The 24,987-nt window shown below is 49.2% G+C and overlaps 1 protein-coding gene across 2 annotated transcripts in view; it reads right to left on the bottom strand.

Annotated features, from left to right (window-relative positions):
* The window catches only part of TSPAN9 (tetraspanin 9), a 207,195-nt gene that overhangs the window by 14,820 nt on the left and 167,388 nt on the right, over nt 1–24,987 (bottom strand). The gene's annotated exons all lie outside the window — the stretch shown is intronic.

The raw sequence follows: 24,987 nt of genomic DNA, 5'->3' as shown, positions 1-24,987 counted from the left end.
CCCCTTGCTCCCTCCTCCTCCTCCTCCTCAGGCGAGGGGGAGCCTGCAGGCCCCACACTCTTGTTGGTAGGGAGGCAGCAGCCCATCCAGAGACCACGTTGAGAGCAGAAGGGAACACTCAGGAGGGCGCAGGTTTTCATTTCCGATCATTAAAGATCGCTGCGTAGAGCCACAAGGAAAGGTTTATAAATGTTATTCAGAAACTAACCCAGGAGTCTTTGTGTTCAGACCAGTTTCTTCTACCTCCTTCCAAATCCCCCCCATTAAGAAGAATGCATTTCCAGTCAGGTCTGGGGTGTCATGTGGAGTGGCAGATCTCAGCCTGGGGCTGTGGTGAAGGGGAGCGAGCCAGTTTGGTGTCGTTGGCTTCACGGCACGCAGGATCCAACTGACATCATCCTGGGACAGGAGGCTGAACTGATCCAATATGGGACCTGAAGATGGCCAAGGGGCCTCCAGTTCTCTTACTCTATCAATACTGCCAGGCAGGCTGCAGCAGAGCGACTGATCTCATCAGTAAAAAAGCTCACCAAAGCCTCACAGCTAATTTCCAAAGTACTAACCTTTGAGGTTCCCTCAGAAAGGGATGTTAGAGATCTAACGCCCCTGAATAATTCTGTTGGGTGAGAGCTCGCAGATGTGACAGAGGCAGCAAAGAATTCTTCCTCTGTTGCTGCCTCCCCACCACACCACCTCAGAGGGTCTCACAAACATCCCACAGAATGTTCTTGAAGCTCCGTCAGGAGTCTGGCTGCCTCAGCACTCGCTTCATCCTCTGGAGCTCTTGAGGCACACCAAGGAGCTCGTTTGGGACAAGGGTGAATCAGGGAGCCATCTCATCTTCGACCAGCACACCCAATGAGTTGCCAGGGGGCATCGGCCCCTGCAAAGCATTCCGGAATCCTACTGGATCCATCATTCTCACAAGCGAGTATAAATCCGCTCACCACCTAAGTGCGGGGGGGGGTGCTGGGGTACTCAGACGTGCCTTCAGAATGAAGTGGGCACTCATCAACTGCAGTCAGATCCAATCTACCCCCAGGCCAAAGGCCAAATCCAGCGTGTGGCCTGCCTGATGCCTGGGATCTGATACTATCTGAGAGCAGCCCAGTCCTGCCATGGAAGAGGCAAGGCCCACTGCTTGTGTGGAGGCAGCCTCACTGGCACAGGCACTGAAATCCCCCAGGGCTAGAAGTCAGGGGAACCCCAAGGCCCGGACCAGGCTATGCAGGGAATCTGCTGGTGAGCTAGACAGTGGGTGCTCCAGCCAGTGGGCACACTCGGCCAACCCCATCAATGCCCGAGAGGGGACTGGCCTGAAGGGGAATGACTCACGAGGGAGTATTGCTACCCCCAACCTTTTATCCAAGACTGATGGAGGACTGAAAACCTGGGCAGAGGGGTGTGTGTGTGTCAGGGGTCAGTTCTTTTAGGGTGACTGTTTTCCCTTCCTCACCCAGGTCTCGGTCATGCATGCCACGTTCACCTTTTGTTTTGCAACATAGCGGTCTTATTGTCGATGGACCTGGCATTGCACAGCATCAGGATGGGAGAAGAAGATAAAGAAGATGATATTGGATTTATATCCCGCCTTATACTCTGAATCTCAGAGTCTCAGAGCGGTCACAGTCTCCTTTATCTTTCCCCCGCCACACAAAACAGACACCCTGTGAGGTAGGTGGGGCTGAGAGAGCTCTCCCAGAAGCTGCCCTTTCAAGGACAACTTCTACAAGAGCTCTGGCTGACCCAAGGCCATTCCAGCAGTTGCAAGTGGAGGAGTGGGGAATCAAACCTGGTTCTCCCAGATAAGAGTGCGCACACTTAACCACTGCACCAAACTGGCTCTGGTTTAACTATCTCTGGTTTAATTTCCTAGCCCTGTGACCAACCTGTCCCGGGATGGGACAAAGCTCGGAAAGAGAGAGAGAACATCCATCTCTCCGCCTTCCTCCTTTGCAAAACCCAGTCCCACAAGCACACCTCCCACGTCCCCAATCCCTGAGACCCTGGAAATGTTGAGAAATGGCATACAAATGGCATAGGAATGGAATAAATGATACAAAAGAAGAAGATATTGGATTTATATCCCGCCCTCCATTCCGAAGAGTCTCAGAGCGGCTCACAATCTCCTTTCCCTTCCTTCCCCACAACAGTCACCCTGTGAGGTAGATGAAGATATTGGATTTATATCCCGCCCTCCACTCCGAAGAGTCTCAGAGCGGCTCACAATCTCCTTTACCTTCCTCCCCCACAACAGACACCCTGTGAGGTGGGCGGGGCTGGAGAGGGCTCTCACAGCAGCTGCCCTTTCAAGGACAGAGTCTCAGAGCAGCCTACAATCTCCTTTCCCTTCCTCCCCCACAACAGACACCCTGTGAGGTGGGTGGGGCTGAGAGAGCTCTCACAGCAGCTGCCCTTCCAAGGACAGAGTCTCAGAGCAGCCTACAATCTCCTCTACCTTCCTCCCCCACAACAGACACCCTGTGAGGTGGGTGGGGCTGGAGAGGGCTCTCACAACAGCTGCCCTTTCAAGGACAACCTCTGCCAGAGCTATGGCTGACTCAAGGCCATTCCAGCAGCTGCAAGTGGAGGAGTGGGGAATCAAACCCGGTTCTCCCAGATAAGAGTCCGCACACTTAACCACTACACCAAACTGGCTCTCAACAATGAAAAAAGCTATAATGAGATGAAACAAAACCTATTATGAGAACATTACAAAAACCAAGGATTAAAATGGCTACCAGTGGGGAGGCGGGGTGTAGAAAAAGCCCAGCAGGGCATCATTAGCATATGAGGCCACACCCCCTGATGTCACCAGAAGAATAAACAATATAACAATAAATGCGCTCATCTCTCGGGCTCAGGGCTTTACTATTAGCAAAATATCAGAAGGAGAAGTCAAGACCTAATTACACCTAGATGGGCTTTACAAAGTTTGGGGATTATTCAGTGTGATAAAACAGACTGCATACTGGAAGATGAATATTAAACTTTAAAATCTCTTTGATTTAGAGATCATCAGCTGAACAAGTTACAGATAAATTTGGAACCACGTGAATTAAATTAGACCTTTTGAGTTTGATTTAATAAGCTTCTATAACTTCTATCACCAACTATATTATTTTTGAGTGCTTAATAAGAAAATGAAATTAAACTAAAAAATTAATTGGGCATACTAGCTGCAGCATTTCATAGAGATTTTTCCAGTCATGGTTACAAGAGCCAAACTGTCAAGCATGCATATTTCTGTAACTTAATGGTCTCTTTGACAGAGAGCAGGTCACCCTTACTCTGCTGCTCCCCCCTCCTTTACAACCTTTAGGCAAGTAATAAATCCATCTGGCCCAAGGATGTTTATACTACAGCCTGGCTGGTGCCACATTCATGCCGCCTCTCTCCCAGGTTCACACAACCTTATCTGGGCTGAAAGAGGTGAGAGAAAGGGAGATGTTTTTAATAGCCTAAATTCCTTAGCAATAAAAGAGATAGTATGTAGTAACCTTTGAACCCGTGACTCAAGCTGCACCTGTATGATACCCTTTGAAGTTATCCTATAAAGCGACTGTGTAACAATGTGTCCGTCATTACTTCCAAGGCTTGTGTCCTTGGTAAAGCTCCTGAGTTTCTTAAATAAAGCAACTTTTGATTCAACAACAACAAAAGACTAATTATTGGGAAATATCGATGCTTGATACAAACCAAGACTGCAATCGTTAAAACACCCACCTGGGAGTAAACACCATTTAATAAATGGGACTTACATTTGAGTATGCCAGTTTAGGATCATTTTCCGAATAAAGGAATCAAGCTTTTCTGCACTACAGTTACACCGCCTGCCTCTTCTTCCCACCCTCTTTATCAATAATGATTTTAAAATGGCCAGAACAGCAGTTGCAACCCTAATGTCGATCCATTGCCACGAAGGTGTTAATGCTCTGAAACTATCGCATAAAGTGTTTCCTGCACTGTTGGACTGTTGTCTCTTCTCTCCCTCTTTCCCATGCCTGGCACCTGTTAGTGTTATGACCACATGCGCTTTGGTCACAAAATGCATAAAGATCTGCAACCTTGGACTTGTCAGACATTGTAACTCAACCTTATTTCTATGGTAGATAGATATGCTTGCTGGACATGACTAACCCCATTTTGTAGACTGTTAAATTCCATGCCCTCTACTAACCCTTGGAACAGAGATATGCATTTCAAACCAAAGCAATTGCTAACCGCAAGGGGAGGAATTTCTCACTTGGTACACAGAACATCTGGGGCCTTTGAAGCTAGCATGCCCCAAGGTAACCAGCAGGGTTCCTTCCCTGGGAAGGAGATAAGGGAGTATGGGAAGTGTCAACTGTCTCCAAGAGTGTGAGAATGGTTTTATTGTTATGCCTCTCTGTAATGTACAAAAGCCCAAGGTTTAGCCTTGGAGAGTATCAAACTCAATCTGCTTCTATACCAGACCGCTTGTACTCAAATAAATGGATTAATTTTGAAACAAAATGATTTGTTCTTGTTTGAAGTTCCGACGTCTTACAGGACTGTGCAAACACTGTCTAAAGAATGCTTGAGAAAGTAACCCAATGAGGGGAGGGGAGGGAGGGGCATTGCTTGCTGCATCTACATGATGGATACTTTCCTGTGTGACCCCAGCTCTAACTCAGACCTCCTATCTGAGAGTGCTTGCTTGGGATTCTAAACAAATGGAACGTACGGAGTATTACGTTCACTGAGTACCCAGGGGGGACCCTGACTGACACCTGAGATATTCTGAGCTTTCGCAGTTTACAGTAGAAATGGCAGGTTATTTCACAGAGAAGTCGCTGATGCATCTGTGTCTGGTCTAACCCTGTCCTTCCACTAAGCCAGGATTTAGCTGCCACAGCTCAAAAGTTTATTGGACAAGCTTTTAAAAGCAAATGGTATTCAAAGGCCTCCTTTCAAGATCCTGCTCTTTCGCTCAGACGTCCCAGAATACAACTAAATGACAAAACAGGCACATTAATTCTACTAAAGCAAGGCTCCATTACAAAGTTTCAAGCATTCTGGCTCTTTTCTGCACAGGGGGAGAAGAGTCTGTCCCTCTCCCCTCCCCCCCACCCCGTGTGACAGTACTTTATTGAAGCTTCTCCTTCCTCCCCCCAAAGTGGCCAACATTATTCTCCTCTCCGCTCTGCTTCTCTTCTGTTGACAGACACGGAGCCAAAGAACTACACTTCCCATGATGCACGAGTACAACACAGCTCGCACCTGTGTCAGGAGTTGCCTCCAGCGAGGTGGGCTGTGCATGCATTCTTGTTCTCGTGCAGTGACGGCAGTGCGTGGATGCACGGTGACAGTAGCAGCAGCAATGGCTGCTGAAGATCGGCAGCTGCTGAATCCCAATGGGCAGAGCTGGAGCACTTGGGTGGAGAGAGAGAGGGAAGTGGCAGGGAGAAGCAGGGGAGGCTCATCGCTGCTTGCGTGGCACCCTCCAAGACTTCCAGCCCTGGTGATGCATGGACGCACAGTGGCAACAGGAGGAGCAGCGGATCTGCAGCTGCGAGTCTCAATGACTGCACGGGACAGAGCTTGGGTGGAGATGGAGGGTGGTGGTGGGGAGATCACTGCTTGTGCTGCACTCACCAAGACCCCCTGCCCATCCACCTCCCCAAGGCTCACCTCCTATCGCTATTCCAGTTCCATCCTGCCAACGCATTCCTCCATAATGCACAGTGTCAGCCACACGGCCCAGTCCAGCGCAACCCACGTGACACAGCTTCTAGGGCCAAGACTGCACAGCCCAATGGGAAGCTGGGGAGAGGAGAGGCGGGAAATCGTACAAAGCCCGTGAAGAGAAAGCACTGCACTACACAGGGTGGAGAGGTGGGAACCATGCACCAATCCTTCCGGATACCTTTTTTACCTTTTTTTTGAGCCAGAACGCTGGCCAAGCCAGCCAGAATGGCAATCCTCTGTGTCCCAGCTCCAAAAAAGCCCTGGCTACCAGATCAGCACCTTGCTATATTCAGCATTAGAACTTGGAGCTAGTGAAATTGATTGAAGTTGATGCCAGACCAAAGAAGACGACGACTGCAGATTTATACCCCGCCCTTCTCTCTGAATCAGAGACTCAGAGTGGCTTACAATCTCCTGTATCTTCTCATCCCACAACAGACACCCTGTGAGGTGGGTGGGGCTGAGAGGGCTCTCACAGCAGCTGCCCTTTCAAGGACAACTCCTGCAAGAGCTACGGCTGAGCCAAGGTCATTCCAGCAGCTGTAAGTGGAGGATTGAGGAATCAAACCTAGTTCTCCCAGATTAGAGTCCGTGCACTTAACCACTACACCAAACTGGTTTGATAGAAAGTAAATCTTGCAAAACATAATTAATTTGTATCATCATTTTTTCACAAAAAGCAATAATAGCCACCAGTCCAAGGGTTAATTCTTAAAGGATCAGCTCCGTGGAGTCTCCCTGTATAGAGGAATGATATCTCTGAATACCAGGAGTAAGAAACAAAGAAGTTCTTCCTCTGTAGAGCCGGAAACTCTTCTGATTTAATTCCAACCCTCTGGTTCTGACCCGAGCCTCTGGGGCCACAGATAACAGTTCTACCCCATCCTCATCCCCTGAAGAGAGTGGAAGAGTCCTCGGTGAAATAAGGCAGGGCACGAAGGCAGCAGTCGGAAGAAGGAAAAGGAAGGCAGGGCCTGGCTGCCCTTTCTTGCCTGGCTCCGTCTGTTGCTTCTCTTCGTTGCTCCTTTTTAAAAGCAAAAGGAGGACCACCTTTCTCTCTCACAGGGGCCAATGCTGGCAGGAGGCTATTTGGCCCAAGGGAGCTGCAAGGAAGACCCTTCCCCAAGGAAGGGGAAGGGGTGCCCCCGAGGGGGGGGGGACTGCACACAAGGCCAAAGAGGAACAGAATCCCGTCTCCCCTTCGTTGTTCCCAATACGGCAGCTATTGGTCCAACTTTGATCCTTCCCACAGCTAAATGGTCCCTGGGCCTTGATCTTTCCAGTGTCTTTCCCCCAATTTGACTGAACCCTGATAGTTACCAATTGTTTGCTTCTCCTTATAAAGGTTAACAAGATACTTCCACAGGCCTCCCCCGGAGTTTCTGGGATTCTCCCACAATAAATGCCCAGTGTTTAAAGAAAGACCAAGATGATCTTGCATTAGGTGCAAAGGCTGTTTGGAGCCAGTCTCCAGAGGGTCTTCTAATTGCCTTTGATGCCAAAGAAGCCGCTGCTGCTGATACTGCTTCTGGCGTTTCTCAAGCAAAATCACAGTTTTGCCAGACTTCAGTTCTCTATTTAGGTCACAGCATTTCTCAGGGGCAAAAACGTCTCCCTCCTGAGCCCCTGAAGGTTCTTTTGTCTCTCCCCCACCACCCTGTTACCAAGCAACAGCCTCTGTCTCCTGGGAGCAGCCCAGCCAATCACTATCCTCAGTGGATCCCCAGGTCCCCCCACCTGCCTACCTGCAACTTCTCTCCAGGCCTGCTACAGTGTGTGTGTGTGTGTGTGTGTGAGCACACCTCCTCCACTTTTTCCGCCCTGAAAGTGACTCTTGCTTCCTACCCGCCCCCCCCCGCCCCGGGGCTGCCAGATTATGGAAAGCTCCTCCTTTTGCTTTGTCAGGACTTGGCAGAGGGGGCAGGGGGGCATTTGGTGACGCTTCCCCCATCCTACTGCTCCTTCCAGCCGCTGCTGCCCTCCTTGTCTAAGAGCTGTGGTAGCGCCTACTGCACGCACCGAGAAAACCCACAATATTGTTGTGGGACACCCCTTCCCTGTGGCTATTCCCCATTCTCTACCGGCTCTCCTTGCGCAGGCAAAACCCAACAGCTCTCCCCGACTCACATAACCCACAACCAAAGCCAATTTTAGCAGCCGATAACATCAGCCTCATTCACGGTGGTGTCCTTCGCACTGCTCCTTTCCTCCTGCTTCCCTCTGACCCCACGACAGGACCACTCTGGTCTCCTACACTTCCTCCTGATCGCTCGGACACTCCTCGGTCTCATCCTGACTGTAGTTTCTATGCAGATGGGGTTTGTCTCTATGATTCAACGGGTCGACCTCGTGCTGCTGGATATGCTGTGTGCAATTGCTGTGGAGTGACTGAGGCAGTGCCCAAGCTGCTGCATTCACTGCCCTCCCCCTGGCCTGTCCACTGCCAGCTGTACTTTCTGGTTTTGGAGTCTGTCGATCTTTTGGCACCACCTGGTGGTAGCAAGGATGCCTGGCAACTCTTTCCTTTTACCTCCCACTGTCTCTGTTGTCTTGTCAGTCTTGGAAACAGCCCCGGGGACTCGACTGCCTGTGAGGCTGCCCTCTGTGCTTCCCCTTCCTCCTGCCCGAATGGGGCAACAGGCAGGAGGCACCCTGGGAACAGACTCCCTGGTGCCCACCGTGGGGACCCCAGCATTCCTTTGCATCTCTTCGCCAAAAGGGGGGATGGCAGCAGAAATGCATCTGCACTGGTGGACTCCTGGCACAATGTTTGTGGTGGGCCGAGGTGCCCCCCGTGCCAGCAGCAGAACCCTGGAGGGCCCGTGGAAGTGCCTCCGTTTCACCACCCTGTCCTTTCCCCCATCTCCACACTGACTTTATTGCCTTGCTTCCCTCACAGGGGTTTCCAGCCCCGCTGCCCCCCAGCAGTCTTTGATTATACCCCATGTTGCCATTGAGTGCAATGGCCCATAGGGTATAATGGTGGGATAGGGGCACCCTTTTTGGGTGCCCCTGGAATGGGACCCCCTAGCCCAATCTTTTTAGGACTTGGGGGCTTTGTAGGGGAGAGTCCCCTGCAGGACTCCTGCAAATTTGGGGGCTCTCCCTCAAACCTCCTCCATAATTTTATTTCATTCAATTTATATCCTGCCCTACCCCACCAAAGTGGGGTATATTCGGATATATCCAAATACCCTATTCGGTAATATCCGGAATACCGAAAACTTTATTTCTGAATATTTCCGAATCCGGATATTACTGAATTTTTTTTCTGTTGACAGTCCTAGCTGGCAGCAATATATTACAAACATTTTGAAGTTTTAATGATACCATTACAAAAAGTTATGAATGAGATAAAAGAAGGAAAGACAACACACCTTTGAATCATAGAATCAGAGTTGGAAGGGACTTCCAGGGTCATCTAGTCCAACCCCCTGCACAATGTAGGAAACCCACAAATACTACCCCAAATTTGATGTGGTAAGATGCCATGTTAATATCAGGGCTGTTTTGCAGCAGGAACTCCTTTGCATATTAGACCACACCCCCTTGGTGTAGCCAATCCTCCTGAGCTTATAGTAGGCCCTGTTCTAAGAGTCCTGTAAGCTCTTAGAGGATTGGTGTCAAGCATCGGTATTTCCAATAATCAAACTTTTGTTTAAATCAAAGACTCGCTTTATTGATAATCCAACACTTGCTCCAAGAAATGAAACCTTGGAAGTGATACAAAGTTTCACACAGCATAGAATCTTAAAGGTTACTTCAAAGACAAAGTTGTAGATAACTTCAAAAGCATAACATACAGATGTGAATTGCATATAGGTTCAAAGGGTGTTATCAACTATCCATTTGGTCACTACAACATCTCTTAGTTCCCACACATTCCTGGCTTGTTGTTAAGGCATGTGGATGGAAACTCGGGGGAGAGGCATTTACTTTACAATGACAAGGTTACTTGCATATTCTAAATCCTTGAGAATTACTAGGTAGGAAGGGGGGCAGTTTTGAAGAAGAGCCTCTATGTTCAGAGGAAAGAAAACAGGGAAGAGAGGGGGGAAGGGTGAATATAGGAAATCAGAAATAGCATGCTTGACAATTGGCTACATTAGAGGGCTGTGGTCTAATATGCAAAGGAGTCCCTGCTACACAAAAAGCCCTGGTTATTATATAAAGAAGGCAGAGATGCAACACTACCACAGTCATATAGATGTATCCAGGGCTTTTTCTGTAGCAGGAACTCCTTTGCATATTAGGCCACACCCCCTGATGCAGCCAATCCTCCTAGAGCTTACAGTAGGCCCTGTAAAAAGAACCCTGTACGTTCTTGTAGGACAGGTTACTTGGGGGGGTGTGGCCTAATATGCAAAGGAGTTCCTGCTACAAAAAAAGTCCTGGATGTATCTCTCTACTGAATGCACATAGGGTTGCCAAGTCCTTCGCAGCCTCTGAAGGGGGACTGTTTTTGTGTGCGTTTTGCACGTGCGGCGCAATGTCGTCACTCACAAGTGCCATCATCGCACCAAAGCTGGCATACGCCGACTGCTCTACGAGCTTCCGGAAAAATTCTATGGTTTTCCTGGACGCCCTAGCAATTTGGGAGGGAAAACTCTATGGTATCTCCAACCAGCCCACATTGGGCCAACAGGTTGGGAACTTCCAGGGTGGGAGAACCCCCACATGGTCCAGGAACTTGGCAGCACTAAATGTACATTATAAAATCTTTTCTCAGTAAAGGCAGAAAGACTAAGAATATATGTTTCAAATGCAGTGTTCCCTCTAAGCTGAGTTAGTGTGAACGAGCTCACAGTTTTTTAACCTCTGGCTCACACATTTTTGCCTTGGCTCAAGAAAAATGGCCCCAGAGCAAAATGATTTATGCAGCAGCTCACAACTTTAATGCAACTAGCTCACAAAGCAGAATTTTTGCTCACAAGACTCTGCAGCTTAGAAGGAACAACACTGAACAAACCAGCCTTGTACTCAAGAGGTATATGAAAGATAATATGCAGTTCATAATAGATGAAATCAAATTTGTGAACAAGAAAAGAGTGAAAGCATCATCCGCCCCTCCCCCCAACCCCGCAGATGCAGAGAAAGCCTTAAGATGGCCTCTTCCACGGAATGTACTTCAAAATATGGGCTGTGAGGTCCTGAATGCTGGAACTGGCTGCACGGCAACATAGTCGGACCAACAAATTAAGATTTTAATAAATGGAAAGCGAACAGAAGTCATTTCATTTGAAAAAGGAACACGCCAAGGATGCCCCTCTCACCCCTACTATTTATCATAGCAAGAGATTTCTTTGGCTACAAAGATCAGACCAGACACAAGGTTCAAAGGAATAAAAGTGGATGATGTAGAGATGGACTTTTGAGAATATGGTTTACATGCTGGAATTTATTGAGCCCTCCCCCTCCCCAATTTTATCTTATGGGAACCATTTTCCATAGGGTATAGTGGAGTGCTCAGCAGACATTTCCCCCCCACACACTTTCTGGAGACCCTGAAGCGGGGGGGAGGGCCTCCAAACTGGGGGATCTCCTGCCTTGAACTGGGGATAGGCAACTCTGGCCCCAGTACACTCAGCTAGCTTCCATGGCAGAGCCGGGATTCAAACCTGGGCCTCCTAGATCCTAGTCTAACTGCTTAACCTCTCCAGAAGCTTAGCTTCCACTGCAAATAGCCTGGGGGGGGGGGCGGTGCGAGACAACCTGGACCGGGATACTCCAGTTACTTTCCTTTTCGGATGAGGCCTGCCTGCCAGCCACAAATGGACAGACAGAGAGAGAGGCAGGCCCTTGCATTATTCGAGATGCCAGCCCAGTCGTTTGTTTGGTTCTGGTGTTTGGCATGGCTCCAGGCCCCAGAAGGGGGCAGTCCCAGCTTTGCCCGGCTCTTGGCGGTGGGTGAACTGCCAGCCATGCTTTTGAAGGGTTCCTCTCAGGGACCCACCTCCACAGCAGGGAAATGGAGGCAAGACAAATGAGCAGCCAGTGGAACATCCTCAAACTCATGACAGCCAGAGGAGTCTTTCCCTAGAGTTTTGGGCTGCACACTGTGAGTGGCTTTTGCAGCAAACATCAAGGCAGCAGGCAACCCAGAATGCAAAGCCCTCTCCAGCGCCTCTCCCTTGCGAACAGGCCACCTGGCTGCCCGTTTCTGTGGATCTTGCCCTGAGGCAGAAGTCGGCAGCAGAATCCCTGGGCCGCTGCAGGGCCCGCCTTGTGGAGGCTGCTGCCCACTCTGCTGCCCGGCAGTGCCCGTCTGAACTCTTGCCGGGAGCCCCACAGCCACCCTGCAGCCCTGTGGAGTACCCCGCAGCCTCCCTGGGAGACTCCTCACACTCCCACAGGAAATGCCAGCGTTCCCAGGGAACTTTACCACTTCAGAGCAGCCCCTCCGCTGAAGGATCCAGCAGCCACATCACCAGCTCAGAAAACCCTCCAGCACAGAAGCAGCTGCAGAACATCAGGACAGAAAGGAGACTTGAGAGAAAGGGCGCGGGAAGAATCTCAGTGCTTAGCACAGGGAGAAACAGCAGCGCGTGCCTCTGACTTGTTTCAACTGTTCCTGAGGCTGTTTGAGAAATGGGCTGAGTGCTCCACAACCTGCGTTCCTGTTTGCGGAGGGGTCTGGCAGGTCAGCATCCACTCCCACCCCCTCTCCTTCCCTTATCTCCGCTGTCTTCAGCATGCTGCTTCTGTGGAGAAGGGGGCAAAGGGGGTGGCTTGCAGGGGCACAGGTATGCTTTTCTGAGGGGGGGTGGGGGGTCTCCAGGTTGCCCCCTCCCCCATATCCCCCACTACTGGTGTCTGATAAGCCACAGAGGCTGTGTTCAGGAGGGCCAAGATGAAAAACCAGAAGACAGTTGGTAACCAAAACGAACCCTCAGAGTACAGGAAGGAGGTGGTGCAAAGGACCTGCCAGCCAAAATGGTGAACATGTGAGGCAGCCGGTCAACTTGAGGGCAGCATTCCCCCCCCCCCCGCACTCGACGTTTAGGGGGGCAAAATCTCAGCTTTGACTACTGCTGTTTTGCTGGTCATTCTCCACCAGTTTGGACCCCATCGATGCGTATTTACAGTTAGGATATTTTGCTCCAACATTACTTTGCAGTTGCCCCTGTTGAACTTCATTTGCCACACTGACGCCCACTCGCCCAGCCCTGACAGGTCCCTTTGGAGCACCTCACAATCCTCCCTGCTTCTCACCACCCTGAGCAACTTAGGGTCATCCGCAAGCTTGGCCACTTCACTGCTTTCTCCCAGCTCTAAATCATTAATGAACAAGTTAAAAAAGCAACAGACCTAGCACCAAACCCTGCGGTCCCCACTGCTCACCACCATCCCCTGTGGAAACTACCCACACAGAGTCACCACTGCCTGTTCATTAACCCACTTTTAATCCACAAGAGGGCTTGTCCCCTGATCCCATAACCGCTGAGTTTACTTAGGAGCCTTTGATGAGGAACTTTAGCAAAAGCTTTCTGGAAGTCGAGGTCAACAACATCTATTGGGCCACCCTTGTCCACATGTTTGTTCACCTCTCAAAGAACCCGCAGGGGTTAATGAAACCAGCTCCTCCCTTACTGAATTTATGCCAATTCTTCCTCAATGGCTTTTGTTCACCAGCATGCCTACTAATTCCACCTTTAATAATGGATTACCCGGTATTGACTGACTGAGCAGTCTGTAATTTCCTGGATCTCCTCTAGAACCATTTTTTAAAGATGAGGGTGAGATTAAGTACCTTCCAGTCCCTGGGAATGGAGGCAGACTTTAGTGACCGATTGCATGCTTTTGTCAGGAGACCCACAAGTCCACGTCTGAGTTCTTGCAGCACCGCGGAGTGTTCTGAAAGCAGCTACAGTAACAGCCGTGGGCCTCAAAGGGCATCGCTCTGTTCAGGACTGCACAACTGGACTCCCAATGGATCACACACTAATGAACTAATAAATCCTAAATAATTAAAGGTACAGCAGCTGATTATCAAACCAAATCAGTTTATCCCATAGTTCATTACCTCACACAATGTAATTTTTCTTAAATTACTTAATAGAGAAATCATAAACAAGCTCACTAATTAAAAATCGCAATGAGAATTTAATTATCACTCTTAACCTCAACCTCATTTTCCTACTTTGACTTTGGATCTAAACTATAAACTCTTAATTGACCGATGCCCCAGAGGCTCCACAGCAGCCCCAAAGGCCCAGAAGAGGGCAGAAACCTGGGTAGAGGGGGTGGCAGGAGGAGTGGGTGGGGCTCTGCCAGAGGCTGCCTGTCTGCTTCACCCACTGCGCCACTCAGGAAGTATCTCTCTACCCTGTACTAGACTAAGCCAAGGTCAACTGATCTAGTTCACAGACAGTGCACCCGTCTGTTTTGGGAACACTGGAACTGAGGGGGGAGGGAATATGTTTAGTGGGGGTTTTGGCGCTTAAGCTTTTAGAAGACGACGACACTGGATTTATATTCCGCCCTCCACTCAAGAGTCTCAGAGCAGCTCACAATCTCCTTTGTCTTCCTCCCCCACGACACCCTGTGAGGTGGATGAGGCTGAGAGGACTCTCACAGCAGCTGCCCTTTCAAGGACAACCTCTGCCAGAGCTATGGCTGACCCAAGGCCATTTCAGCAGGTGCAAGTGGAGGAGTGGGGAATCAAACCCAGTTCTCCCAGATAAGAATCTGTGCACTTAACCACTTAGCAAGAGCTATGGCTGACCCAAGGCCATTCCAGCAGCTGCAAGTGGAGGAGTGGGGAATCCAACCCGGTTCTTCCAGGTAAGAGTCTGCACACTTAACCACTACACCAAACTGGCTCTCTTTTAATTGTGTAACGGGTGGACGCTGGGTATATGTAGAAGGGCTTTGCCTGCCAACGCCAGCTTTAGCAGGGATCCTCTTGCCTGTCATGTTTTCCCTTCAATAAAAACCTTCTGATGGAACTAAGGTGCGTTGAATGGTGAAGACCTTGCAGGACTTGACACTCTACAGCCTTCCCCTCCCCACTGACTTTTAGCAAGCCCCTCTACAGCTCTGGCCTTTGGCGGCTGGGCTCTTTGCTGCTGCTGCTGCTACAGACAGAATTAAGAATGGATGCCTCGGTGGTATTTGGTGAATCTGGAGAGTTTCAGGGGTTGTGAGATGGAGGACAACGGCTGAAGGGAAAGGCCAGAGGTCAGCAGTGAAAAGTCAGCACTGAAAATCACAGAAAGGTAATGGGCATGGGGGGGGGGGTTGCCTTTTCCCTCTCTTGTAAAAACGGATACATGAAAAATGGGTTAATGACATGAGAATGCTTTGTTTTATTAATTAATGTATTTATTGCATTTTTACCCAGCCACTTTTCATGCATACTCAGGAACACACATGAAGTTGCCTTCTACGGAATCAGACCCGCCTTAGTCTGCACTGTCCACTCTCTCCAGGGCCTCAGGCGGAGCCCCTCCCCAGCCTTTGCTGAGAGGCTAACCCAGGGGGCCTGGTGCCTTCTTCCTGCTGAGCCAGGCTCCCTCTCCACCATGGAGCTGGGGGGGACTGCCCAGGCCCACCCCTGCTGCCGCCGTATTCTTTGCACTCTCCCATCAGCACCCCCCCCCAAGGGACCAGGCCAGGCCGGGCTGGGGAGATCCCAAAGGCCGCAGCTCTGAGCACCCCCCCCCCTTCCCCAGCCCGGGCTCTCCTTCAGGGGCTCCGTCTGACGCAGAGTCTTCTCGAGAGCCGCTGGCCAGCCCCCTTCTCTGCTGTCCCTAAACATGCCCTGATCTTGCTGCGCAGACAACAAGGCAGCAGTTTCACTTTGCAGAGCTTAAATTAGAACGGGAAAAGTGGCCAAGCTCATCTGAAATTCTTGGCAGAGTAGGAAGGAGCTCTTTCTCAAATGGTTTCTGTAATGCTTGGCAGTGAAGTCTGGGAACAGCTGAGTTTTACCGAGCCTCATTCTGAGCCTCTTCCCACGTGGCTGTGCTGCCAGGCCGGCGGCTGGAGCCTTTCATGAAGTGCATCAGGCCGGCTGCAGGCCCGCTTGGGTGTCTGCTTTCTCCACTCCCAGGAGACCACCTGTGGCGCCAAGAGGGCCACATTCGTCTTCTCCAGCCGCCTTCGGCTCTTCTGCAGTGCCCCCCTATTCTGACACAATGACTGGGCACAAATCCCTACTTCTAACTGCCAGGGTGGAGAACATGGAGAAGGACATGCGGGCAACTTCAGTAGGGTATCAGATGCCCCTTTTATGCCTGCCAACTTCAGCTATCTTTACCTTCACAAGGATGGAAATTAAAGCTGCACTGCAAATTAGTCTTCCATCGGAAAGCACAGCAGAGTTGTGCCCCATGAACCAGCATTCAAGATTAATGCAGCATTTGTGAGCAGTGCCTTTCTTTGCAAAGAAACGAATTCCTTACATTCCAGAGAATGCAGGAGGAGGATTCTCAACTGATGCAAAGCAGCCAAGATCCAAATCAGAACTGGCATCAGCAGCCAGCAAGATTCGATGGAGTAGATTCGATGCTGAAGCCAGAGGGCTTCCCAGGACCCCCACATGGGCACAAAGGTCCTGCCCCTGCTGGGGAAGAGCTCGGCTTCTGGTACAAAACTCAAGCCCAGATGGTAAAAAAAGGGTAAAGGTCGTCCCCACTGCAAGCACCATTCATTTCCGACTTTGGGGTGACGTTGCTTTCACAGCAGACTTTTTACGGGGTGGTCTGCCATTGCCTTCCCCAGTCACCTACACTTTCCCCCCAGCAAGCTGGGGACTCGTTTTACCCACCTCGGAAGGATGGGAGGAAGAGTCAACCTGGAGCCGGCTACCTGAACCAGCTTCCGCCGGGATCGAACTCAGGTCGTGAGCAGAGCTTAGGAGCTTCACCACTCTGCACCACGGGACTCTTCAAACCCAGACGAGCCATTGTCATTTGTCCCTGCAAGCTCTGCCAAAAGTTCCCAGCTGCAGCACAGGGGGCTGTCCTGTGGCAGGCCATAAAAGCAAGCGGGAATGAAATAATTTTAAAAATTCAAACGGTGAGCAATGCTCACCAAGCCCCCCCCCCCCCCCATAACACTTTCCAGTGCCATTTCCCTTCATGCATCTAAGGAAGGGTTGCCAGGTCCCAGAGGCATCACTAGGGTGGGTTGCACCCTGGGGTGTAACTGATTCAAGTCACCCCCCCCCCATTGGGCATCACCCCTTCTGGAGGGCTGCGTCACCCCCTCCGCACACAACCCCGCCCACTTCACATGGCCCCTCCCTCATCCACCCTCTGGTCACATGACCGTAATCCAAGATACCAGTTTTGCAGCATTTAAGTTTCCCCCACTCACCCACACGCTTTTAGCTGAGCCGGCGGCAGCGCGGCCCCGGTTTCAGAATCCCGGCCAGCCCACACACAGCAGCAGCGTTCTAGTCCCAGGGCCAGCCCCTTCCTGTTGGGGGGGGGGTCATGGGTCAGTGCCTGGGGCCAATGAGAATGCTCTGGGGGGGGGGCAATGGCCCCCTTGGCCCCGCCCTAGTGACGCCGCTGCCAGGTCCAACTCAGGAAATATCTGGGGACTTTGGGGGTGGAGCCAGGAGCCAGGGTGTGACAAGCACAACTGACCTCGGAAGAGAGTTCTGGCCATCTCATTTAAAGGGACCGTGCTCCTTTTAGTCCCCTTCACTGGGAATAACAGAGGATGGGAGCCCCTTCTTTTGGGGCTCAGAGAACTGGACCCCCAGGCCCGATCTTTTTGAAACTGAAGGCAGGGGGTTGAGGAAAGGCATCAGATGCTACAGGGAAAATTTGGTATCTCTAACTGAAAAAACAGCTCCCCCAGAGCCCCACAGATGGATTACAGGAAACCAGTCTCCATAGGACATAATGGAGTGCTCAGTGGACATCCCCCCTCCCTTTCTGCTAACCCTGAAGTGGGGGGAGGGCCTCCAAACCAGGGGATCCCCTGCCCCCAACTGGGGATTGGCAACCTTGCCAGGTCCGGAGACCCCAGCGCTGGTGGGCCAGGGGACCGTGGAGGGGGGGATTCCACATCCCCAGCAGGAACTTGGCACCCCTGGACTGGTCCCTAAACAGAGACAGAGGCAGTGCTGATGCTGCATGAGAGCCAGCTTGGTGTCGTGGTTAAGTGAGCGGACTCTTATCTAGGAGAACCGGGTTTGATTCCCCACTCCTCCGCTTGCAGCTGCTGGAATGGCCTTGGGTCAGCCAGAGCTCTGGCAGAGATGTCCTTGAAAGGGCAGCTGCTGTGAGAGCCCTCTCAGCCCCACCCGCCTCACAGGGCGTCTGTTGCGGGGGGAGAAGGTATAGGAGATTGTGAGCCGCTCTGAGTCTCTGATTCAGAGAGAAGGGCGAGGTATAAATCTACAATTCTTCTTCTACTCAGAGGGGCAGTTTAATTTGCAGCTCTGAACAGAGGTATAAAATGTCTGGAAATTTTGAAGCCATTTGGAAAACAAAACAGTCTCCCTTCCGTCAGAAAAAAAAGTGTTATGAAGAATTGAAATATATGCAGCAACTATCTTCCTATCAAACCAAAATTCCTTTTGCTTATTTAACAATATAAAATGCATCATTTATAACTTAATTAGCACCTAAGATTGTACTATGGCATATTTATGGAATTTAGATGTACTGTTTTCTTTTTATATGAGAAAAAAATTGCAAATATACCCAATATTTGAGACAGAGTTGCAAACTGCTGCATCCAATACTACTGTGTCTTAATTTTTGCCATCTGAGAGCTAGGAAAAAATTAAAAATGTATAAAAAAAACAAGCTGCAATTTAAAAAAACAGACCTGTTTGGGCAGAAACACTCCCACAGAGTCAGAATAGGAAGAGAGGTGGAGCCAGGAGTCCGAAAGGCATTTAAACAAATGGAAGCATTTATGCAAACTTGCTTAAAATGTGAACAAGCCATAGGAAAGGGAATCCAGAGGAGAAAGCTCTTCTGTTTACAACAAGAAGGCATTGTTGAAATATCACGTTAAATGTTCATCTGACACTTAGTGTACTTACAGCATAGAAAATACTGAACTCATGCATTTCACCCAGGGTGTCAAATGTCCGGCCCACAGGCCTAATCTGGCCCCCAGAGGGCTCCCATCAGGCTTCCCAGAAACTGGCCACCGCCTGCTTCCTTCTCCCTTGCCTGCTTCCTTCAGTCACCATTTTTAAATTATCCTCTGTGGTGAGGCAGCCAAGCAAAGCAGCCTTTCCCTCTTTCCCTCTCCCCCCTCCCTCTTCCCAAAGGGAGGAGGATGGAGACAGAGCCTGCCTCAGCCATTGGAGGAGCTTGGCTCTGTAGCTCTGCTGTGTGATTGAGATACCTGGGTTGCCCGACTCTTTCAATCATACTGCAGAGTTACTGAGCCAAGCCTCTCTTACTTCTCTTCACTGAGGCTCCTCCCCCTCCTCGTCCCCTGGGAGCAGGGGGAGGGAAAGAGGGAGAGTTTCCTTTGCCTGGTTCTCTCCATCGCACAGGTGAGATACAAAGAAAGCATTTTTAAGACCAACAACATTTTATTCAAGGTATGAACCTTTTGCCTTGCTACACACACACACACAGTGTTTTTTTGTTGGCTTGTTATGTCAGGGCTGTCCTGGGTGGAACTGGATTTACCTCCCCCTTTTCACTGTATCCATGCCTTCATGATCCAGAAGAGGAATAACAACAACCAGGACTAAGCTGAGAGTGTGTCCAGACCAAATTCACCCAGCACATTTCCTTTGACTTTTCTTTCACATTTCACATTTTCCTTTGACTGGCTGAAGATTTTGAACTTAAGACTTCCCAGATAGTAGGCTGATACTGACCACTACACATGGCTGTCCCTCTATTCCTGCACTGCCCTACAAGAATTATTTTTCTGAGGAAGACTATAGCTACTAGATAAACTCATAGCCCTCAGTCTATGTCATGGTGTCTTTACATGTTCTTGACCAGAACACAAAGCAACTTCTGCCCAAAAGCTCATAATGCCCAGTCATTTCATGTTTTTCCCTGGGTCTTAGGCTCAAAACATTGGCCATGAGATTTCTGTGATGAATGTCAACAAATCAAAAGTAGGTTTGCAACTTACAGATGCACACCTGCACAACTCCTGAACAGCAGAACAAAGTAGGAGTCAAGTTGCACCTTTAAGACCAACAAACTTTTATTCAGAATGTAAGCTTTCCTGTGCATTACATTCTGAACAAAACTTTGTTGGTCTTAAAGGTGCGACTTGACTCCTACTTTGTTCTATTGCTTCAGACCAACATGGCTGCCCAACATGGATCTAAACACCTGAACAGCATACTCAAGATTGCTATAGCACAGGTATTGTCTCCAGTTTTTGATGTAATAATTCAGAGAAAGAGGTGTCAGTTATCAGAGACTGTTAAAATATTGCAAGGGTGCTAATGTTTTAAGCATGTTTTATTTTTTTTAAAAAATCTTTAATTGTGTTTGTCTGTGCCCTTTATAAAGTTTATATCTTTGCTACCTGGCATTACGTTTTATGACATACATGGCCCAGCCTGACAAGGTCTCATTTATGTCAGATCCAGCCTTTATAACAAATGGGTTCTACACCACTGATTTAGTCCATTACAGCATATTAATTGTTAGCTGTATTCTTCACATTTAAACAGTAAAGTAAGTTGTATATGAACTCTATAGTTTACATAGGAATTATGATTATCTAATGCTATAGACCAGGGGTGCCGGATCTGACATAAATGGGACTTCGTGGGGCCAAGCCAATACATGTCCTAAAATGTAATGCCAGATAGCAGAGATATAGACTTTATAGAGGACACAGGCCAACACAATTAAATATATCAATCTTAAACTTAAAATACAAACATGCTTAAAACTCTGGCAATATTTTGTTTAAAATGCAAAGACGAGCAGTGGGATTCTACAATGCAATTTTAAAAATAAAACATCAAGAAAAAGCACAAAGATCACAGCAGAAACTTTAAAAAATAAAATGCTCTCAGCCTGGGAAAACATGAAATGGTAAGGCATTGTGAACTTCTCCCCCCCCCCCCCCCGCACCCCTCCTGGTCTACTCAGGTTAGCAATGGCTCTCCTGTGTCATATCCCCCTTTGGCTGTGGGTTCCCAAGTTACTCACTAGGCACTAGTTCTCACACCACTGAGAAGAGACAAAGCTAGCTCAAAGCATCAATGCTCCCGGGAGGGACAGTGGCTCAGTGGCAGAGCATCTGCTTGGAAAGCAGAAGGTCCCAGGTTCAATCCCTGGCATCTCCAAAAAAGGGTCTAGGCAAATAGGTGTGAAAAACCTCAGCTTGAGACCCTGGAGAGCCGCTGCCAGTCTGAGTAGACAATACTGACTTTGATGGACCAAGGGTCTGATTCAGTATAAGGCAGCTTCATATGTCCATATGTCCAATGCTTGGTTTGCAATGACACAACTCCAGGAAGCTTCAGCTGGCCATAGGAACGCTGAGAAGTTCTATTGAAACACATGGACAAAGTTGCAAGGAAAACGTGGACTGGATTTTCTGTTCACCTCTACTCTGCCCAGAAGTCAGAGTGGGAAATCCATTCCGCATTTTCTTTGCTGCTTTGCTTTCAGTTTGGTTTAGTGGTTAAGTGTGCCGACACTTATCTGAGAGAACCAGGTCTGATTCCCCACTCCTCCACTTGCACCTGCTGGAATGGCCTTGGGTCAGCCATAGCTCTCACAGGAGTTGTCCTTGAAAGGGCAGCTACTGGGACAGCTTTCTCAGCCCCACTCACCTCATAGGGTGCCTGTTGTGGGGGAGGAAGGTAAAGGAGACTGTAAGCCACTCTGAGATTTGGAGTGGAGGGTGGGATATAAATCCAGTATCTTCTTCTTCAGCTTTAGCCTCTGCAAAGAGAAGGCAGAAGGGTGAGGACAGAAAGGGGGAGGGGGAGCAGAGAGCCCCATGAGCCTGATTGAAGCCCTGGGTGGGCCGGTGTGGCCCACGGGCCGCATGTTTGACACCCCTGCTCTAGACTGTTTTACAGACAATTTCTCATACTGCACATTTTGAGTAAAATCATGCCTTAAAAACATTTCACTAATTCTCAAAAGGAGGAAAATTCAGAGTTTTTCCCCCAGCGCTCCTCTCAATTTCCCCATACTTGGAAAGTTTAAAATCTTGGGGTAGAAATCAGCTACCTAACTAGGTGGCGAGCTCCGCCTCACTGGCAGTCTTGAAGCAGCGGTTAGACAAACCCTTGTCAGGGATGCTCTGGGCTGATCCTGCATTGAGCACTGGGGTGGGACTGGATGGCCTCTCTGGCCCCTTCCAACTCTGGGATTCTGTGAAATTTTTGGTTTGGTTTTTCCCCCTTGAATTTTCTTTCCTCCCCCCGCCCCCCTCCAGCCTTCATACTTGTAGCTCTCGTTGGTGACAACAGAAACATGAGGGGGGGGGGGAGGTGTCTGTGAGATGCCCTGCCGGGACCCCCTTCCTGGGCCAGAGGGGCAGCACCAGGTGTGAGGCTATTGCCTGTTTTAAAACAGGAGCACAGGCGGTCAGAAGGGGCTGCTGTAGATGATTTATTTTTGTCAGATGAATCGCATTGTTTTAGACTTATCAAACAAAGACTTTTAGATCTAGAATACCAAAAATTTTGCCCTGTCCAGCCATAGAAGTTATTCTGCTTCATTAGGTCTCGACATTCCGTCTGGGAAGATGCCCCATTATGTATACGGCCTTGAGATTCCTTTTATGTTGTTCCTTTTAATGAGAGACTTTTTCCTTGTGGAGTGAACCTTCCTGAATCAATCCAGGATATACTTTTTGATGGTCAGTTCTATGAAAGCCTATGTGGGAATCTGAGAATTTATCCCATGCAATTGATCTAAGGAACAAGGGAATCAATTCTAGGTCCCTACTAAATGATTTGGCAGCAGGAATCACTAGAGAAGTTGCAAAATTTTAGAGGATATTCTGACAACTAAATCCAATTGCGTTTTGTTATAAAATTGGGGGAGGTATTTGTGAGTTTCCTGCATTGTGCAGGGGGTTGGACTAGATGACCCTGGAGGTCCCTTCCAACTCTATAATTCTATGATTCTATGATGTTCTTATTTTAATCATATGTATTTAACTTTTGTACATGATCTTAGTCTTATATATTGATCTCAAATGTTACTCTAAGTTTTTTTACTAAGCCGATAAACACAGACAAACACAAAGATATTATAGGAGCTATCCCATTGGAGCCCCACATTAGGCAAGGTGTGTGGTAAAACTAATATTCCTCTGCAAAACTGGAGTTCCTACAGCTTGTAGAACTCTATATAACTGTGGTTGGTACCAACCCCACCCCCACCCCAGCCCTTAAAAATATAAATGGTCTGAATCAAGGACCCAGGAGAAAAACTTGAAATAGCTGAGCATTGCACGCTTCTTCCCCCTCAGAGTGGTCCTCCCGGGTCGGGGGGGGAGGGGGAGAGGGGTTACAAGGGTTTTTTGAGGTAATAATTTTGGTTGTCCTCTCCAGCACTCTTTCTGCTATTATTCCATTGCAGCCCCACGTCAGCAGGGTGGGGGAATGCTAAAACTAATGTTTCTCTGCAAAGCTGGAGTTCCTGGAGTTTGCAGGACTCTATATTTTAACTGTGGCTGGTCCCAAAACCTCCCTCCCCCCCCCCCCGCCTGCCCTTAAAAGGTGTCTGCCTAAATTGGGAAGGTGGGGGAATAGTGAGATTTTGCAACACAATTTAAAAAAAATTAAAAGCACAAGGATCACAGCAGAAGTACACCCCCCCTTACACACAGACACACACAGAATAGTAGGGAGGCCAGGAGGGTGGGTGGGAAGTTTGGCAGCCTCACTCTCCGCTTCCAGCTCTCAGAGGCAGCCCGCGCACACACACACAGAGTCATGTCCTTCCTTTCTGCAATATCTTCCCCTTGTGCTATTAATGCTGCCCAAATGCCCAGCTGCCCCTACTCTCAGAGCTTCGTCCAGAGGGCCCTCGTTCAAAAGAAAGCTCAGGAGACACCATCTGGCTTAGATAGGCATTGAGAATGTGCACTGCATGTCCGAATAATGGCGTAAGATTACGAACACAAGAGTCAGTGTGGATCCTTTAAGATGTTTGCCTATGACAGAGTTACAGAGAAAAATGCCAAAGCAATAGCTCCAGGTGACTAGAGAACCTGGTGTGAGACAGAAAGAGAGAGGCACTCACACAGAAGACGAAAGAATTCTGCATGTATCTTGACAGTGACAGTGTTAAGTAAGAGAGAGATCCTTAAGATGGCTTATATGTAGGACCGCCTGCCATTCCACCCTACTGTCTGTTGAAATGTGCTTCTAGCACATGACAGCTGACATTCTGCATAAAACTTTGTTGGTCTTAAAGGTACACTTGATTCCTGCTTTGTTCTAAATTGTGAGCCTCTGCTGGCTTGACATAGTTTAAAAGATGTTGTATTCCTTCCTAAACCCCAACACACACACTGGAAATCTGTTCTCTAAGCAACCTTATCTCAGCCGAGGGTCTGCTCCATCCCTGTCTCCCATGGCATCTGTGCAGAGGGCATGTTTTCCTTTTCTCCCTGGAAGGAATGCAAGATGTACTCTGAAAGGAGGGTAAAAGTGAATTATGTTTAACAATGGAATTGGTGAACTTTCCTTTGGAACTCTGGACCCTGGCCTTTTGTCTGTGTTCTCCTATCAGAGGAGAACTTTGCATCGTGTTCGGAATGCCAGCTTGATCTTTTCTTACTTACATCAGGACAATCAATTTATGGCCACTGCAGGCCTAAACCCTTGAGGGAATCTTTTTCTCTCCCACCTAATCTCGGGAAAGGAGGGCTTTTTGAAGGCGTTTGAAACCCCTCCTCCCCCAGACCCTCCATCCCCTCCTCCCCACTGAAAAGTGCTGCCTCCCCTGGGATCTCCCTGCACAGTCCCAGGCTGGTTCTGCTTTGTGGGGGGGGGGGGGGGCAGGCACAGGACTGCCTCTGCAGCTGCAGACAAGCTTGACAAAATGCTGTCCAAATTTAAAAGCACATCTCTTCTTGCATCACTCTGGCTCTGGCTTGAGGGGGCCCACAACCCCCAGCAGGAAAGGATCTGGTCACAAAGCCTGGAGGGGAAGCTCAGAGCAAGCACAACAGCTGAGGCTGCCGGGAAAAGGCTGGCTGCTGCTTCCGGAGCACGGAAGTCAAGGCCGAGCATTAGAGGGAAAGTTTGCCTCTGTGTGTGTGTGTGCGCGCGCACTGGATGAGCAGAACCTCTTCTGGGTCCTCCTTCGTATTCCTCCTAAACTGAAACGTAAA

The sequence above is a fragment of the Heteronotia binoei genome, chromosome 9, assembly GCF_032191835.1.
Source record: "Heteronotia binoei isolate CCM8104 ecotype False Entrance Well chromosome 9, APGP_CSIRO_Hbin_v1, whole genome shotgun sequence".
NCBI classification, from domain to species: Eukaryota; Metazoa; Chordata; class Lepidosauria; order Squamata; family Gekkonidae; genus Heteronotia; species Heteronotia binoei.
The sequence above is the reverse complement of the archived record's forward strand: the minus strand, read 5'-3'. Positions and strand labels throughout refer to the sequence as shown.